We start from the raw sequence: 18,842 nt of genomic DNA on the forward strand, positions 1-18,842 counted from the left end.
AGAATGCCAGGTAACGGTCTGCACTTGCAATAACAGATTTGGAACGTTGGGGCTTTCAATGGAACCTGGGGAGCCACTGCCTTCCAGTTGCCAAGGCCGTGCTGATACACCAGGCTGCCTGGTCTCCCCTGAGGGTCGTCACTGATGGGGACCCACCCTCAGTGGCCACTCTCAATAGTTGTCCACCCTTGTGCTGAGACCACAGTTCCCATCTCTTTCTAAAAAATGATGTCAGCATAGTTCTCATTCTTCATTCTTATGTGTGTATAAAATCATCAAGGCACAAATAGCTTCCCAAGAAGTTTCCCTTTTTTTTTTTCTTAAAGATTTATTTATTTGAAAGAGAGAATGGGGGCATGGGTAAAGGGAGAGAGTGAGACAAGGGGCTCAGTCTCACAACCCATGAGATCATCACCCTAGCCTAAACCAAGAGTCAGATGCTCAACTAACTGCACCTCTCCCAACAGGTATTCTTAAGGGCTGTCATGAACTCATCCCACTTGTCTTTAAGGTAAAACAGATCTTAAGGGAAAGATTCCAAAGTCGCAGACTATCACGATGTTCTTCTCTGTGTCTTCTCTAGTTTTTTTTTTTTCTCTAGCGCGAGAAACATGCTAGTGCTTTAGTTATCTTTAGTTGCTTTGTATTTGAAAAGCTTTTAAATTTATTTGGATCTTCCTCTATTTACATCACATTTTTAGGATGTATGTAGTAAATAAAGTTTTCTTTAAAGCAGAACAAACAAACAAATGACAAAAAACCAAGAACATAAGAGAAAAACCAGAGTTAATCTATGCAATGAAGTTTGGAAACTGTTTCCTGTCCCTGCTCTCTCAGTGTTCTTCTTCCTGCATCTCTGTGTTATGTAGGCTACTCTTCCCCTTCTGTGGACATGTATTTTCAATTTTCTTAGCTATATACCTAGGAGTGGAATTGCTATGTCATATGTAACCCTATGTTTAACTTTTTGAGAAACTGCCAAACTATTTTCCACAGCAAAGCGACGACACCATTTTACACTCCAACTAAGAATGTATAAGAATTCGATTTCTCTACAAGTCATACTAGTGGGGTGAAGTGATATCTCACTGTGCTTTAGATTTGTGTTTCCCTAATGACTGATGATACTGAGCACCATTTCATGTGTTCGTTGTTGCATGGGTATTATCCTTTAGAGAAAGTCTACTCAAACTCTCTTTCCCATTCTTAAGTTGGCTGTCTTTTTATGGCTTAGTTGGAAGAGGCTTTTTGGGTTTTGGGGTTTTTTGGTTTTTTTGTTATGTTTTTGTTTTTTGTATTCTAGATAGCAAACCTCCATCAGATATACAATTTGTAAATATTTCTCCCGTTGTGTGGATTGGCTTTTCACTTCCTTGATAGTGTCCTTTGAAACAAAAACCTTTTAATTTTGATGAAATCCGGGTTATCTATTTATTCTTGGGATGCTTGTCCATTTAAGAAACTGGCTTCTAACCCCAAATCATGAAGATTTATAACTACATATTCCTCAAAACATTGCTTTTGAATGAGCACTTTCCTGGGTTTTAGGGGGTGGTGGACATTAGTTAATAATGTTTCTTGTCTCTTGATTAATTGTCTGTTGACTGATATCTCAATTGATATTCTTGTGCTTGGTTTCCCTCCTATGGTGCATGCCGTGGCCTATAACAGAGATTTTGGAAATGGTATCTAACGATATCCTGACCTTGATTCAGGGGAGAGTCCTGGTTATATAGTTGAGTTGGTCTACACCTCATGCATAGTTTCACAAATTGCCAGGGCCTATAGTGGTGAGTAGTTGATTATTTTTCTGAGGAACACTTGTCCGGCAGTCCAGATCATTCTAGGGCTAGGGTGGACTTTCTCAGTCCCCTCCAGACCGAGAAGACTGCAGGGGTTGGACCTAGTCAAGAATTTCATCTCTGGTCATCGTGGAAAGTAAACATGCCTCAGGGTTTGGGGAAAGTTGTTCAATACAAATTGGTTCCCCTCCAATCTTCATATTATATACATGATTTCTTTGTAGAAAAGGTAAAAGGTGAAAAAAACTAAGAGGCAGCCCACAGAATGGGAGAAGATATTTGCAAATGACACTACAGATAAAAGACTGGTATCCAAGATCTATAAAGAACTTCTTAAACTCAATACATGAGAAACAAATAATCAAATCAAAAAGTGGGCAGAAGGTAGGAACAGACACTTTTCCAATGAAGACATACAAATGGCTAACGGATACATGAAAAAGTGTTCAAAATCATCAACCATCAGGGAAATTCAAATCAAAACCACATTGAGATACCACCTTATGCCAGTTAGAATGGCAAAAATGGACAAGGCAAGAAAAAACAGATGTTGGAGAAGATGTGCAGAAAGGGGAACTCTCTTACACTGTTGGTGGGAATGGAAGTTGGTACAGCCACTTTGGAAAACAGTGTTGAGGTCCCTTAAAAAGTTAAAACTAGAGCTACCCTATGTCCCAGCAATTGTACTCCTGTGTATTTACCTAAAAGATACAGACATAGTGAAGGGAAGGGCCATATGCACCTCAATATTCATAGCGGCATTGTCCACAATAGCTAAATTGTGGAAGGAGCCGAGATGCCCTTCAACAGACAAATGGATAAAGAAGATGTGGCCCATATATACAATGGAATTTTACTCAGCCATCAGAAAGGAAGATTACCCAACCTTTGCAGTACCATGGGCTGGACTGGAGGAGATTATGCTAAGTGAAATAAGCCAAGCAGAGAAAGACAATTATCATATGGTTTCACTCATTTATGGAAGGTAAGAAATAGCAGGGAGATTGGTAGGAGAAGGAAGGGAAGAATGAAGGGGGTGTAAACAGAAGGGGGAATGAACCATGAGAGACTATGGACTCCGAGAAACAAACTGAGGGCTTCAGAGGGGAGGGGGGGAGGGGATTGGGATAGGCCGGTGATGGGTATTAAGGAGGGCACGAATTGCATGGGGCACGGGGTGTTATGCGCAAACAATGAATCATGGAATGGCGCCTGGGTGGCTCAGTCGTTAAGCATCTGCCTTTGGCTCAGGGCGTGATCCCAGAGTCCTGGGATTGAGCCCCACATCAGGCTCCTCCTCTGCTGGGAGCCTGCTTCTTCCTCTCCCACTTCCCCTGCCTGTGTTCCCTCCCTCGGTGCCTCTCTCTCCGTCAAATAAATAAATAAAATCTTTAAAAAAAACAAAAAACAAAACAAAAACAAAACACACACACACAAAAACAATCATGGAACACTACATCAAAAACTAAGGATGTACTGTATGGTGGTTAACACAACATAATAAAAAATTTTTTAAAAAAAAGTAAAGGTGAAAGGATATTTATTTTAGAACAACTTGTCTGTTCTTCGCCAATTGTCTGTGCTTTTAAAAATGTGTAAAGGATAATTCAAGGTCAAATACATTCTTAGCAAAAGTACAGTTCTTGCCCCCTACCAGGTGATTATACTGAATCCTATGAATTGTCTTATTACTCAGATGTTATCCTTTTCCTGATGAGAAAAAAAAAAAAAACCTGAGAAATATTACAAAGCTTCCCAAGGCCACATATCTAGTGAAGAGAGGAGGCAGCATTAGAAACCATTTCGGGGGCACCATACAACTGGACCTCAGCCTAGGTCTTGATCTCAGGGTCGTGAATTGGAGCCCTGTGTTGGGGTCCACTTAAAAAAAAAAGGCAACCAATCTAGCAGATACCCCATTGGGTTTTCATATGCTTATTATCATTTGGATGTCTTCTTTTGGGATGGGCTTTTTAAAATATTTCTGCCCATTAATATACTAGGTTTTTTCTCATTTTCTTTGTGATTTATAAGAGTTCTTGATATATTTTGGATGAGTGTTTTGTCAGATATATGTATTGAAAATAATCATTTCTGGTCTATAGATGGCCTTTTAATTTTTGAAGAATGTCTTATGGTATACAGTAGCCTTTATTTTTCATGAACAACAATTTAATTGAATTTTTTATGGTGAGTGCTATCGTGTCCTGTTTTAGAAATATTTGTCTATGCCAATATTGTGAAAATACTTCCTATTTTTCTTTTATAGGCTTTGTAATTCTTGCTTTCATATCTCCAATTAATTTCAATATGTAGTGGGAAGTGTTTGTTAATATTTACTTTTTAAAAAACAAATCCTCTTTTGCTCTATTACCTTTAACAGAAAAGTCTTCCACTTCCCCAGTAAACAATATTAACATATACACACACACGTATACAAAATCAAATAGCTGTGCATATGTGGGTATATTTTTGAATCGCTGTTCTTTCACTTTGATATATTTATGTCGGTTAAGTGTCTGACATTGATTCCGGCTCAGGTCATGATCTCATTGGTGGTGAGATCCAGCCCCAAGTAGGTCTCCATGCTCAGCAGGGAGTCTGCTTGATATTCTGTCCCTCTCCTTCTCCCTCTACTGCTCCCCCACTCACTTTCTCTCCCTCTGTCTCAAATCAATCAATCTTATAAACAAAACAGAATTTCCAAACTATTTTCTAGAGTAGTTGTAGAATTTAACATGCCCATCAGCAGTGTACGAGAATTCTAGCTCCTACACATCCTTGCCAATACTTGGAATGGAGATTCTTTTCATTTTTGCCATTTTGATTGGCAGATAGTGGTTTCAATTTGCATTTTCCTAAAGTAATGATGTAGATCTTGTCATGTCCTTATATGCCTTCCGTATATATGCTTTGCTGAGCTGTTCACAAATCTTTTACCCATGTTATCGTTTTATTTTATTTTCTAAAGCTTTTATTTATTTATTTGAAATAGACAGAGAGCAAGAGTGGGGGGGTGTGGAGATGGGGTGGGGAGGGCAGAGGGGGAGGGAGAAGCATATTCCCTGCTCAGTGGGGAGACTGACAGAGGGGGTAGGGGCTAGATCCCAGGACCCTGAGATCATGACCTGAGCCAAAGGCAGCTGCTTCACCAACTGAGCCACCCAGGCACTTTTACCCATTTTTCAATTGGATTGTTTGTCTTCTTCTTAACTTTTGAGAGTTCTTTCAACAGTTCTATTAGGAGATCTTCACCAGATATGTGATTTATAAATATATTCTCCTTCTATGTTTTCCCTTGATTTTGCATTCTCTCACCAATGTCTTGTGAAGAGCAGAAGTTTTCAATTTTGATGAAGTCCAAATTTGTTCTTTCATTAATCACAATTTTGGTGTCATATCTAAGAAACCATTGTCCGGGGGTGCCTGGGTGGCATAGTCGGTTAAGTGTTGTGATGCCAGGGTCCTGGGATCTAGCCCCACATCGGGCTCTTTGCCCAGCGGAATGCCTGCTTCTCCCTCTCCCTCTGCCTCTCCCCTGCTTGTGCTCTGTCACTCTGTCAAATAAATAAATAAAATCATTAAAAAAAAACAAAGAAATCATTGTCCAACTTTAGGTTCTAAACACTTTTTTAAAGATTTATTTATTGGGGTACCTGGGTGGCTCGGTTGGTTACTCATCTGCCTTTAGCTGAGGTCATGATCCCAGGGTCCTGGGATTGAGCCCCCTGTCGGGCTTCCTGCTCAGCAGAAAGTCTGCTTCTCCCTCTCCCTCTGCCTGCCCCTCTGCTTGTGTTCTGTCTCTCTCAAATAAACAAAATCTTTTTAAAATTATAGATTTATTTATTTAATTTGTGAGAAAGTGACAGAGAGAGAGCAAGTAGGGGGAGGGAAAGAGGGAAAGAAATTGAAGCAGACTCCCCACTGAGTACATAGCCAACTCTGGGCCTGATCCCACCACCCATGAGCTCAGGACCTAAGTCAAAATCATGAGTCAGATGAGCCACCAACTGTGTCACCCAGGTGCTCCTAAAGACTTTTCTACTACGTTTTTTTCAAAAAGTCTTAACATTTTAAGGTTTCTATTTAGGCCCATACTCTATTTTAGGCTAATTTCTGCATGGTGTGAGTTATGATTCCAATTTTATGTATTTATTTTCACATGCATATTCATAGGTCATATCCATATTCATGTGCTGAAAATATTACACTTGACCACTTAGTGAAAGATTATACATTTTTTTAAAGATTTTATTTATTTATTTGACAGAGAGAGAGGCAGCCAGCAGAGAGAGGGAACACAAGTGGGGGGAGTGGGAGAGGAAGAAGCGGGCTCCCAGCGGAGGAGCCTGATGTGGGACTCGATCCCAGGACTCTGGGATCACGCCCTGGGCCGAAGGCAGACACTTAACGACTGAGCCACCCAGGCGCCCCAAGATTATACATTTTTAAAAGATTTATTTATTTTGGGGAGGGAGGGGCAGAGGGAGAGAGAGAGAGAATCCCAAGCTGACCCCTGCTGAACATGGAGCCTGATGCAGGGCTAGATCCCAGGACCCTGAGATCATGACCTGAGCCAAAATCAAGAGTTGGACACTTCACCAGCTGAGCCACCAGGACCTCCAAAAGATTATACTTCTTCTTTTTTTTTTTCCTTTCACAGTTTGTTACAATTTATTTTTAAGGCCAGTTATGTGTTTTTATTAAGATGATTTGCTTTTGATTAAAATGACTATGAAGTATATTAAACACTTTTCTGTTTTCATAGAAGGAAGGCACCCAGGTGCCCAGCTACCACTTCCATGTGCTAGTCTCTGTGAAGAAGGCAGAGGATATTACTTAAGCTACTGCTTTAAGTCAAAAGATTATACTTCTTACAATGCTTTGCTTCCCACGTTTATCAAAAACCTCTTCTCCGTATAGGTATTAGTTTCTTTTTGGAATCCGTAATCCATTTTATTGATCTGCTTACCTGTCATATGCCAATACCAATCTGTTTCGATTACTATAACTTCAGAATAGTTCTTCAAATTAGGTAAAGCTAGCCCTCAAACTTGGTTCTTTGTTTCACACGTGTTTTGGCCACACTAGGTCATTTACAGTTTTCTATGAATTTTAAAATCAACTGGTCACTTTCTACCAAGGATAAAGGCTGAGATTTTGAGAGTGATTGAATTGAGTGTATATATATCAGATGGGGGAAATTGATGTTTGAACAGTACTGAAGCTTGGGACCCATGAATAAGAATTTCTCTTCATTTTCTATGGCTTCATTCATTTCTCTGTGAAATATTTTGTGACTTTCTTTTTTTTTTTTTTAAGATTTTATTTATTTATGTGACAGAGAGACAGCCAGCGAGAGAGGGAACACAGCAGGGGGAGTGGGAGAGGAAGTAGCAGGCTCCCAGGAGGAGCCCGATGTGGGACTCGATCCCGGTACGCCAGGATCACGCCCTGAGCCGAAGGCAGACGCTTTAACGACTGCGCTACCCAGGCGCCCCTATTTTGTGACTTTCACTCAGATCTATCCCTCAGTATTTCAGGCTTCATGCTATTATCAATGGTATCACTTCACATTTCAGTTAGGCATTGCAATCACATAAAACACACCTGAGTTTTATATGTAGGTTTTTTTTAATGTTTTTTTATTATATTATGTAGTCACCATACAGTACATCCCCGGTTTCCGATGTAAAGTTCGACGATACGTTAGTTGCGTATAACACCCAGTGCACCATGCAATACGTGCCCTCCTTACTACCCATCCCCAGTCTATATGTAGATGTTTTATCTTGATACAAACAAATGCTTTTCAGAGTCAAGCTAGATCTGCCAGTGACCATATCTTTGGAGATTTAGGTATTTGCCAGGTGACAAGAATCTTATTCCATTCACTTGGAGTTTTCTCAGCAGCCCAAAGAAAAGGTAAGTAGCTCTACAAAGAGTCTTGTGGACCAATGCATGTGAAATGCTTTGTATGTTCATTAATAAACTTTCCTTAAGAGTAACCACTCAGTTGGTATGGCTGCCAATTTATCTTGTGTTTAGATGCGATACCACAGTTGCAAAATTTAAGGGCCAATGTTTTCTCTTATTATTTTACTTAGTCTTGAATAATCTACTGCCAGCATTATGTACTACCAGAAGCCTTGGGACGGTATGCAATGATATATCCATCAAATACCATGAATAGTGCCCAAATCTGATTCGTCTTCTTTCTGATGTGATCTATTATAAAATGATACCAACAGCATTAAAACAATTAATAGTGGCAGATTGAGGGCTGTGTGTGACTCAGTTGTGTGACTGAGTTACCGTTGGAGACAGTGGCTCCTGCTTCAAATCTGAAGTAGGTGTCCACTCCCATGAGTCTGAAAGCGTCAGGTCCTGATTCTGCAACAGAAGCTGTAGTCCTTTGCGTCAGCTTCATTCCCCCAAAGAAGAGAGAAAGATCTTTGGTTTAAGTCGTGAGTGATGTGTGTAGCATATTTAAGTTACCTCTTTAGGCTTTGAACTTAACATCCTATCAGGCAAAGCTTGCTCACCTCTGTGACTCACAAGTTCAAATTCCCAGTGGCTCAGGTGACATGTCTCAAAAAAACCAAAGCATCCATTCAGTATTAGGTGTCTCTCCTAAAGTTCACCCTTGATGGCCTAAAATGTGGCACACAAACAGCTTTATATGTGTTTGATTCATGTTTGTCTAATGGTTTTCCAAAGTGTAAGTACGCAAATGACTTTCGGTCCAGTTTTTGTTTCCCAATGCTCTGCCTATTTGACAGGGCTCAAGAGTCAATATAAACACAGATTTATTTCAATTTATTTATAACCAACCAATCATTGTGTACATCACATATAGTTCTATACATTCCTTCTTTTACCTGTTTACTTTTGGATTTTGAGAGGATAGGACGTTACTCGCCTCTTCCACTGACATCCTGAATTACAGTTCTGCTCTCTGTTAAAACAAAACAAAACAAAAAGCTGCTTGACTTGTTATTCATCAAAGTCATCGTAGGATGTGTTTAAATCTCATTATTTGTGAGCATCATTAATTTTTAAAAGATTCTATTTATTTTAGAAAAAGTAGTGCGAGCTGGGAGAACAGAGGGGCAGACTCCAAGAGGGAGCAAGAATCTGAGGCAGACCCTGGGCTGAGCGTGAAGCCCAACTCGGGTCTTGACCTCACTACCATGAGATCATGACCCGAGCTGAAACCAAGAGTCAGATGCTTAACTGAATGAGCCACCCAGGTGCCCTTTGGTTTTCTAAGAATGGAAAAGTCATTTTTGGCTCAAGCCAATAGTGGATAACCTGTGAAAGAACTATTGCATTGCTCAACTTCAACCTACTCACATATTATTTTAATCTGATTGTTTTAGGTGCCTTCCCCAGACATTCTCAATTGAGGCTCTCCTGAAATCAGTCTGTCCTTATGGGAAACATCAGAAATCTACGCCCAAGTAACAGGCAGAATTAGAAATTTGTTTCACCATTCTATACCATCATCTAATATGCCCAGAGGGAACCGTCAACAATTCTGGATACACCTAGAGGTAACTTGTACTTATCCTTACCTAGCTAATCCAGTCTCTATTCCTACCGTATTTTCTTTTTTTTTAAATAATATTTTTATTATATTATGTTAGTCACCATACAGTACATCCCTAGTTTTTGATGTAAAGTTCCATGATTCATTACTTGCGTATAACACCCAGTGCACTATGCAATACATGCCCTCCTTCATACCCATCACCAGCCTATCCCATTCTCCCACCCCCTCTCCTCTGAAGCCCTCAGTTTGTTTCCCAGAGGAGAAAATTAACTAGATACAAAGAAGTAGAGTGAATTGATGACCTTCTTCAGTACTAGTGAACAGCTTCCAACAGTAGGCCTTGACTCGTTGCATTTAAAGCATATTTGTATTTGGGAGTTTTTAATTTGGGGGGAACATTGTATGCATTTTCACTTTAGCATGTTTTTGTTCAACTTCCTTTATAGTATATGGTTAACAAGGCTTCTGGACTAGTCAATTCCCCATAATTTCATGTTGAAAACGAGTACAGTTTTATAAATCAATAACCAACCAATACACAAGGTTACTATGGTTTTCTCATTGCCCTAAGGAACCGAAGTATACTGTGTCAATTACGTACTTCAAATCTTAGACAGACTGTCACATAAAAAGTATTTAAGATAATTAAGTTAGAAAATATTCAACTTTGACAGTAATCAAATAACAAAGTACAAAAATTAAAATCATCATTGCATTAAAAAAAAAGAATTATTGCAGATCATGGACTAAGTTTTTAGTGTCCATCGAATCCAAAATTTTGCTAGATATGTTTTCTCAAGATGGTGTAATGTTACTATGAGCCAGCTCACCTGTAACTTCAAAAGCCCCAACCCTTTTTCTCCACCACCAAGGGGATACTGTCACAAACTCAGCCCAGCCCTTTCTTCTGCCAGCGGCCAGGTCATCTGTTTTATTGCTTGACCCTCCTGGCAGAGCAACTTTCCAGCATGTTATGTGCATTAAGAGCTTCCTGTTTCTCTACGACCAATGCAAGAAAGTGGTTTGCTTTGTTATTTGGCATCTAGAGCCATGATTAGCGTCAGCTTTGCTTCCCCAGAAGTCATCAGGTGCTGTTAAATGCAATAACTTTTCTCCCACTACACTACACTTGACTCCACTCAAATATTATATTCCCTAAACCTTCACTTTCTGAGTAGATCCTTGACCCTTTCCATTCATGACCCCCAGGCAGCATTATTAAGAATATTATTAATATCATGTGGCTTCAGATGCAATGGTCCCCTACCCTGGGCCTCCCTGACCTTAGGGCAGAACTATCTGCAGTGAGAATGGACATTTACAACCCTTATCCAAACATCATTGATCCCTCTAAGCCCACACTTACGTGGAGGACATCGACCGTGAGGGCAGCTCCAAGGTCGAGGCTAGGCGTCTGGGGCAGAGCCTCATGGTCACATCCTCCTCCTCTTGGAATTGGTGCTTCCCAGCAGTTCCAACCAAGCCCTCTCCATCCTGTGGGGCTCCTCGGCAGGTGCACAGGTTCACTGTGGCCTAAGTTACTCTCTTAGTCCTCCTTCCTCAGCTCAGGCACCTCCTTGCAGAGTCGGAAGCTGCTGTATGCATTCCGTGGTCTCCCCTGATTTCTCTGAACTCAAGTTGTCCTTCTTCTTACCTCCTGTGCCAACCATCTGCTCCACCATTGCCTTGGACATCTTTGGGTTATTCTCATCCTCCAAACATGCTGCTTTTCTGTCTTCCATCGGCTCCCTCCATTCTCTGTTTTCAGTGTGGGCTCAGCTCAGGCTCCTGCAGGAGACACGCAGAGAAGAGACCAAGTCAGGTCTCAGCTGCAGTCCCCAGGGCTGCTTAACAGGCACCTCAGTCCCTCATGCACTCACAGAATCTGAGCAGGAGGTGACTTTGGAGAATTTGAATAACAACCTTATCTTACAGATGAGGAAACTGAGGTCCGGAGAGATTAAGACATTGCCCCAAACTCCTTCATCACTTGATGGCAGCAGAACGCCCACACTGGCCTTGGCTGCAAGCTTCCCTGTCGAGGCACCTAACACCCTCCAGAAACCCACAACAGAATTTCAGGGGACACTGAAATTAAAAGTTCCCCTTAAAAAAGCATAAGTAATTTTCAGGAGACCTTGGATTAAATGTAAGCATTTCCACTGTTAAAAACACCAGAAGGCCTATTTGGGGACAAATCTTTTCTCACAGCGATATAGTTCTCTTCCTTTTATTCACTTTTAAATCACTGGTTAATAGACCAGGATCACAGCACACAAGTGTATTACGTAACACTCATCATGATCACAAATAAAATGCACTTATGTGATTATCGATCAGATATCTGACTCCTGTGCCAACATTCATTTCCCTGAGAGCTGGCATCGGTCTGCCTTGCTCACCCCATGTCCCCAGTGCCTCCATGACAGCCTGCCAGGTGAAACATTCAGTAAATACTTGTCAAGTGGATAAATAACAGTTACCAGGAATGACGAACTTTTACTGATCTCCAGTCCCAACCATATTTCCATTCCAACCCTATCCCGGGTCTGTGCTGACGCAATAAAAGCACAGCCTTCAGAGAAGCTGTCCAAGAGTCCGATACCAGCTTCACATACGCTTTACTGGATCATTTAATTGTCTTTTTGAGCATATGTATCTCCTGTATGATAGAAAATGTATACTATAAATTAGGAAAGCCATCATGAGCCACTGGAAAGTTAGATGTGAACTAGGACATCATACAGCAGACAGGGCTCCAGTCCCTGGGCACCTGCTGCAGAGCTAAAGGACACCTACATCAGAGTCACTGTGGTGCTTGTTAGAATCTCCTGGGAATAAGGCGAAGAAGCTGCATTTCAGACAAAAACTCCAAGGAGATTCTCATGTATGAAAAAAAGCCTATTTCAAACAAAGAGCCTAGGATGGAGATTCTGACGCCCCAGTGCTCACAAGACTAACTCCGCTTTGAGCAGACCAAGTCCCTCATCTAAGGTGGCTTTCAACGGAGAAAGGGGACATTTCCAGGAAGGGTTCCTACCTGATGTGGGTCCTGCTTCCATGACTTGGGTTTTTAGGGCGTTTCCTCCTCGGCTCCAATTGCTGGGGGATGTCAGCCCTCATGGGAGTCATTTCTTTATGAAGACCTCTGTCATTTATTCTGCCCCTGGAGAAGAGACAGCAGAGATCAGTTCTGGGCTCCACAGTTCTAGCCTTCCTCCTAAGCCACCTGGGTAAACTGAAAGCATCATGATACACACAAATCAGGGTCAGGGAAGAGGATCCCAGAGGAGTGAGATGGTGAGGGCAGCCCCTCCTGGGTGAGAGAACCACAACAAGGTCACTATCAGACCGTTTCGTGTGGGGATGACATACTGACCAATTCTGTGAGCAGAGAACCCAGCCTTGTCATTCCAGACTCCTGAGCCATAGGACTGTGAGGTAACAAATGCTCTTCGTTGATTTAAACCACCGGTTTTCTAATTTGTTAATACTATCAGTAGAGAACTAGTTCAGATGCTTATCTCTACTCTCCTGGGTTTTTAATCTTTAGAAACATGTAGGCTGATCTCTATAAAGAAAAAAAATCGGTAACGCCTTGAGATCCTGGGAAGGCGGGTGAGGGCTGAGCCAGGGCCGGAAGCAGAATTGTGGGAGCAGCGGAAGCTCTGGCCTCTGCGAACTGAGTGTAAGGAAGACAATCTCCCTGATTTTTCAGAGGCTCTTCAGGTTCTCCTCTCTCATTCGGTCTGCAGGCTCAGTGCATTTGAGGAGCAACACTGGTGTTCCAGCAGTGGCATCTGATAAGGAGTTTGATCCTGTACAGAAACTCTTCATGGACAGGGTTAGAGACTACAGAACGAAGCTTCTGGAGGACATGCTGATACTGGCCCAGAGCTCCAGCAAGACCTAGAGAGGAAGCTCTTCAAGCTTAAGCAAATGTATGGTGGAGCAGACATGAATACGTGCCCGGACTTCAAATCTGAAGATCCTAAATTTGAATTCATCGAAAAGCCCCAGTCCTGAAGAAATAATGTAACATTTATTTGGTAATTTGACCTAGATTCATTGTACAACTGGATCAGAATAAACATACATTTCTCAACTGTCACGTGTTCTTTGAATTCTGATTCCAAATGAATGATTTGGTGATGTTGGGTGTAAAAAAAAAAGAAAATCAAAGAACCACAGTAAAAATCTGTTCGACACGTTCACATGATGTTCCCTAACCCTTATAACATGAAGGACACTGTGAAGGGCATTTCCTATCTACAATAGGTTCTTTCTAACGCTCTCTTCCTGAGACCATGGGGGGTTTCTAACGCTCTCTTCCTGAGACCATGGGGGGTGTTCTTCCTGGCTGCAAGGAATAAAAGCCCCAACTTGTTTCATGGGAGGTGTGTTCCTGGCGATTTGAGTTAAGGGAATTGTCATCGGCTAAGGCCATGCCAAGGATCAATTTTTCACCCAGATGTGGTGTGACAAATTTCCCAAAAATGAACGGACCGTTTCAAGGTAAGATTGCTCCCTGTACTTCATCTTTTCTTATCCCTGCTGTATTTGTAACTATGGGAAATTGTATAAAACAAGATAGAGAGTTATGATAGATGGCATGTGGGATTTAATAAGAGCTGTTGGGGCGCCTGGGTGGCTCAGTCGGTTAAGAGTCTGCCCTCAGCTCAGGTCAGGATCCCAAGATCCTGGGATGGAGCCCCGCATTGGGCTCCCTGCTCAGCGGGGAGTATGCTTCTCCCTCTCCCTCTGCTGCTCCCCTGCTTGTTCTCTCTCTCTCTCTGTCTCAGTCAAATAAATAAATAAATAAAATCTTTTTAAAAAAAATAATGAGATCTGTTATAATCCTGAACTAACAGGGAATTGATGACAAGGACTACAAGGTAGCAGGGAAACATCCCTGTGGGCTTTTGGAGTTGCAAATGGGCACGTGCAAAAGAACGATACATGGTTTTGGAAGATACCTTAGCAAAAAATTTGGCCATAATGGCCACGAAACATTTAATCCATGATCCAACAGTTACGCTGTACACAGATTATCCTGCCTTAACTTTGGCCAATGGCAACTATTTCAAGAAAGACCAGAGAATTGCGTAAGAGCACATCCAACAAATATGGGGATGATAGAAAGGGTTGCTTTGCCAAATCAGTTGCCCCAAATCATAAATCTTAAGCACTATCAAGTTTTACTTACATTTTCAAGGGTAAAATTATGAGGTACCAGCAAAGCAACTGAGACCACCAACACTAACTGCAAGAACCTGCTTCCCACATGAGGACATGTTCTGGCACAGACGAAACATATATGGTCTCAAGTGATGTGTGAGCTCACCACACAAAGTGGAGCTGTTTGGGGTGATTTCCCATGGCTATGCTTACATAGCTCTTGGGACCAGTTCTAGGGAATGAAGCTGTATTAATCCACAGATTCTAGGTTTGGTTCTCTAAATAGTTTTATACACGTCAGATACACCCTCCTGAAAGCATGTCATGGAGGGACCCTCCGAACAGTCACCACCATTTGGGTGTTTACCAACTGGTTCTTCACTAGATGTTTACTAGGAAAATTGACCAGGATACATTCCTTCTTTTCTTCCTTCTTTCCTTCCTCGCTCCCTCCCTTCCTCCCTCCCTCTCTTTCCTTCCTCTTTCCCTCTCTCTCTTTCCTTCTTTTCCTTCCTTCCTTCCTTCCATCCATGCATCCATTCATTCTTCCTTCCTTCTTCCTTTCTTCCTCCCTCCCCTCCTCTCTCTCCTGCTTGCTTGGTTTCTTTCTTTCTTTCTTTCTTTCTTTCTTTCTTTCTTTCTTCCTTCCTTCCTTCCTTCCTTCCTTCCTTCCTTCCTTCCTTCCTTCCTTCCTTCCTCTTTCTTTCTTTCTTTCTTTCTTTCTTTCTTTCTTTCTTTCTTTCTTTCTTTCTTTCCAGGCCACCTCCACTGATGGGAAATGAGTAGCTGCAAGGAACGCTGTTTCCCTTCTTTTCCCCACATTGCGTAGGTGTAACTTCTAAATCAGCAAGAGCCCAATTTCATTTCCCTGGGCAAAGGTATGTAAGGAAGGAAAAGTTCCTCCTTTACCTCTCAAGGTCTTCCAGCTAAACTAAAAATTAAGTTTATCTGAGACATTGCATGCCTACGAAGAACTGATATTGAAATGGAGACCTTTAAAGAAATATAAAGTATTAAGGCAGTTTTTATGTATTTTAGACAAGGACACAGTACATTTCTGAGGGATGTTTGGGAGTTTTAATTTGAAGGGAGTTCTAAGCAGAATTTAGAATCTCTGCTTTAAAGTCCCTGGTGAGAAGGAAGTTTTTTTACTTCTTAGTACATGAGGTGCCTTTTACATACGGGAGATTGGTTTCCTGCGTTCAGGAAGACAGAAGAGGGTTCGAGTGTCCTTGCACCAGTTGCTCTTCAAGTAGCTTCAATTCAAAATAATCAATATGCCACTGTGTTACATTTTGGCCCATCTGACCTTGGCGCCTATGGGTACCATGGTTTCTCTCAGCATTGCTCAATACTCAGTGCCCATTTCAGAGAGAACACTAAACATATTATTCTTAGAAATTCCAAGGGGCAACTGGGTGGCTTAGTTGTTGAACCCTCTGACTCTTGATTTCAGCTCAGTTCGTGATCTCAGGGTCGTGGGAACAAGCCCCAGTTTCGGTTTCATGCTCATTGCAGTGTCTGCTTGGGATTTTTCTCCCTCTGCCTCTGCCCCCACCCTTCCTCTACTTAAATAAGGAAATAAAATCTTTAAAAAATGGAAGTTAAAAAATAAATACCATGATCTTACCTGAAACTAATGTAACACTATATGTTAAGTACACCGGAATTTTTTAAAAATTATTTTAGGGGGTGCCTGGGTGGCTCAATTGGTTAAGAGTCAGTCTCTGTCTCAGGTCAGGATCCCAGGGTCCTGGGATAAGCCCCAAGTCCAGCTCCCTGCTGGGTGGGGAGTCTGCTTCTCTCGCTCCTTCTCCCCTCCTCCACACCACCATTGCTCTCTCTCATGTTCTCTCTCAAATAAGTAAATAAAATATTTTTTAAAAAGCAATGAAATGGCCCTCTCTGGAATCAACCCACTTATAGGCATACTTTCTTTCTGCGGACCCCAGTGCCCCCATTTCTCTTTGTTACCTGTCTGACCTATATCCTTCCCTCACTGATGGAGCCTGCTCAGATGTTCTGCTTAAGCTGTACGTGGGGCCAAGGAGAAGTACACAGGGGGCTAGAATGGGCTGCCTTCAGAATCAGTCAAGGTAAATACAGGCAGTCAGAAAGGAGCCTAAACTACCGTTAGGAATGAGCACTGGCACATTTAGTGGTATGGATTTTAGGTGAGGTATTGATATTCACTTCCTTGTACAAATATGCTTAGATTCAAGCATGAGACCCTCGGATCAGACAAAATACCAAAACTGTGTCAAGTATGAAGATACTAAGTTACCAAAGTTATTCTGAGTTGTATAATTGCTTTGTCCCGTAGTCTCCCATTTCCACCTGCAGAACCTAGAAAATGTTCAACAGTCTGCAATTGCCATCAAATTCAGTCTGAGGGCACAATCATTTAAACTGTTAACCCAAACTTTCCATTTTTTTCATAACCTCTGTTGCATACCAGGGATTTCGAATGCCCATTCCCGTTTTCAGTGAGGCTGCAGTGCGGGCAGAGAGTAATGTGGTGCATCCAGGTACTCTTCCGTTTCTTGGTCTACTTCTGTACTTAGGGTGTCAACTTTTGTCTGCCAGTGGACCTCAGGCCACACACGGGAAACCCAACAAATATTAAAAGTGCAGAGTCTCTGGGTTGATCTTGGGAAAAGTCAGGCAACGTTGAGGATTCTCCAGCTCAGCATGGCTCTTGATCTGCAAGGACCGAGGTAGCTGTCCCATCCTTTCCTTAGAGGGAGTAACTCTGGATTCCTGATGCATGCACCTGCGTATTTTTTATTTTTTAGTATTATTATTTTAAATTTCAGCTAGGCTCCATCACCAACATGGGCTCCAACTCATGACTCTGAGATCAAGAGTTGCACATTTTCCCCCACGGAGCCAGCCATGTGTCCCTCCAGGCACCTTTGATGGTCCAGCACACACCATGAATTTCAGGTTGGCAAAAATAGTTCAAACTCTGGGAAATGCCTCCAATCTGCTCCACTCCCTTTGGACCTATTTCCTGAGTTCCTGCTGTCTGCGAGTCCTCTTTCCCACCTACCCATAGAAGACCCTCTAGGAACCCAACCCAGATCCCCTGGGATCCCTTGTATCCTTTCTGTGTAATCTTCTCCTGCTCTCAGTGTGTTTGGGCTCCTAAAGACACCTCTGACTAGGACTGCCCTGGGGCTCTTGGAGCTCCTCTGTACCTAGTCCCAGAGAATGGGGAGTATACGTAGTATGGGACCACCAGCCCCATTTATCTCGCCTCCCCAAAGGTACTCAGCCCATCACTAACAGGTGTGGGAAGGTGAAATCCCCTTTCCTGGCCTGGGGGAGATTAACCTGTAGGTGGGGCCAAGGAGAGGAGTAGGACTGCCCTGTACAGACAAGCTACCTCCAGGTTACCTCCAGGTTCTCCTGCACCTGGCAGGACAAAGCTCCCCCACGGCTGTTGCTGGAGATCACACCATACACAGCAATGAACTCAAACTGGCCACAGAGCTAAGTGTAAGAGCCAAAACAACCATTCAAGGGGCACACATAGGAGAAAATGGTCAGGAGTTTGCATTGGGCAAAGAGTTCTAAGTCACTACAGCAAGAGCACAGTATGGAAGAGAAAAGCTTGAGATGAACTTCTTTGCATCAGAAGATACCACTGAGAAAAGGAACAGAGAAGCCACTGATTAGGAGAAAATATTTGCAGATTAAATACCCAATGAGGACTCACATTCACAAGAGGCAAGAGTACTTTGAACTCACTCAATGGGCAGAAGCTACACACTTTTTAAAGCCAGTAGAACACTTGAATACACACATTACCAAAGAAGACCAATAAATGGCTCATAAGCACACAAAAAAGTAATCAACCTTATTAGTCCTCACGAAATGCCAGTAAAACCAGGTACCACTTTACACCAACTAGTGCGATTATGTTCAAAAGACAGTGCCAAGTGTTGCTGAGAATGTGGAGAAACTGGACCCTCCTATATTGCTGGTGGGAACGTAAAATAAAAGAACCGCTTTGGAAGCCACCTTGAGAGTTCTTAAGAGTGAAACACAAGCTTTCCATAGGTCCCAGCAATTCCACAACTAGAAATCTATCTGAGAGAAATAAAAACAGTTGTTCATGCAAGCCTCATTCAGAAAGATTCGGGGCAGCATTATTCACAATAGGAGAAAACTTGACAGCAACACGAAGTGCCATCGACTGGTGAATGGACAAACAAAATGTGGCCTATCTGTACCATGGAATCTATTCAGCAACAAAAGGCAGAGAAATCTGGTCCAAGCAACAGCGTGGAAGAACCCTACAA

The 18,842-nt window shown here is 42.1% G+C and overlaps 1 protein-coding gene and 1 pseudogene across 1 annotated transcript in view; one reads left to right on the forward strand and one right to left on the reverse strand.

Moving 5' to 3' along the window:
• Positions 1-8,596: 8,596 nt before the first annotated feature.
• LOC125281757 (myomegalin-like) overlaps positions 8,597-18,842 on the reverse strand; it is a 155,084-nt gene continuing 144,838 nt past the window's right edge. The window contains 3 exon segments of the mRNA XM_057310761.1: positions 8,597-8,760; positions 10,724-11,145; positions 12,398-12,523. The gene's annotated coding sequence lies outside the window, so the exon portion shown is untranslated.
• On the forward strand, positions 10,668-13,611 carry LOC125281899 (ATP synthase-coupling factor 6, mitochondrial-like; annotated as a pseudogene).

Source organism: Ursus arctos, unplaced genomic scaffold (genome assembly GCF_023065955.2).
Source record: "Ursus arctos isolate Adak ecotype North America unplaced genomic scaffold, UrsArc2.0 scaffold_12, whole genome shotgun sequence".
In the NCBI taxonomy this organism is placed as follows: domain Eukaryota; kingdom Metazoa; phylum Chordata; class Mammalia; order Carnivora; family Ursidae; genus Ursus; species Ursus arctos.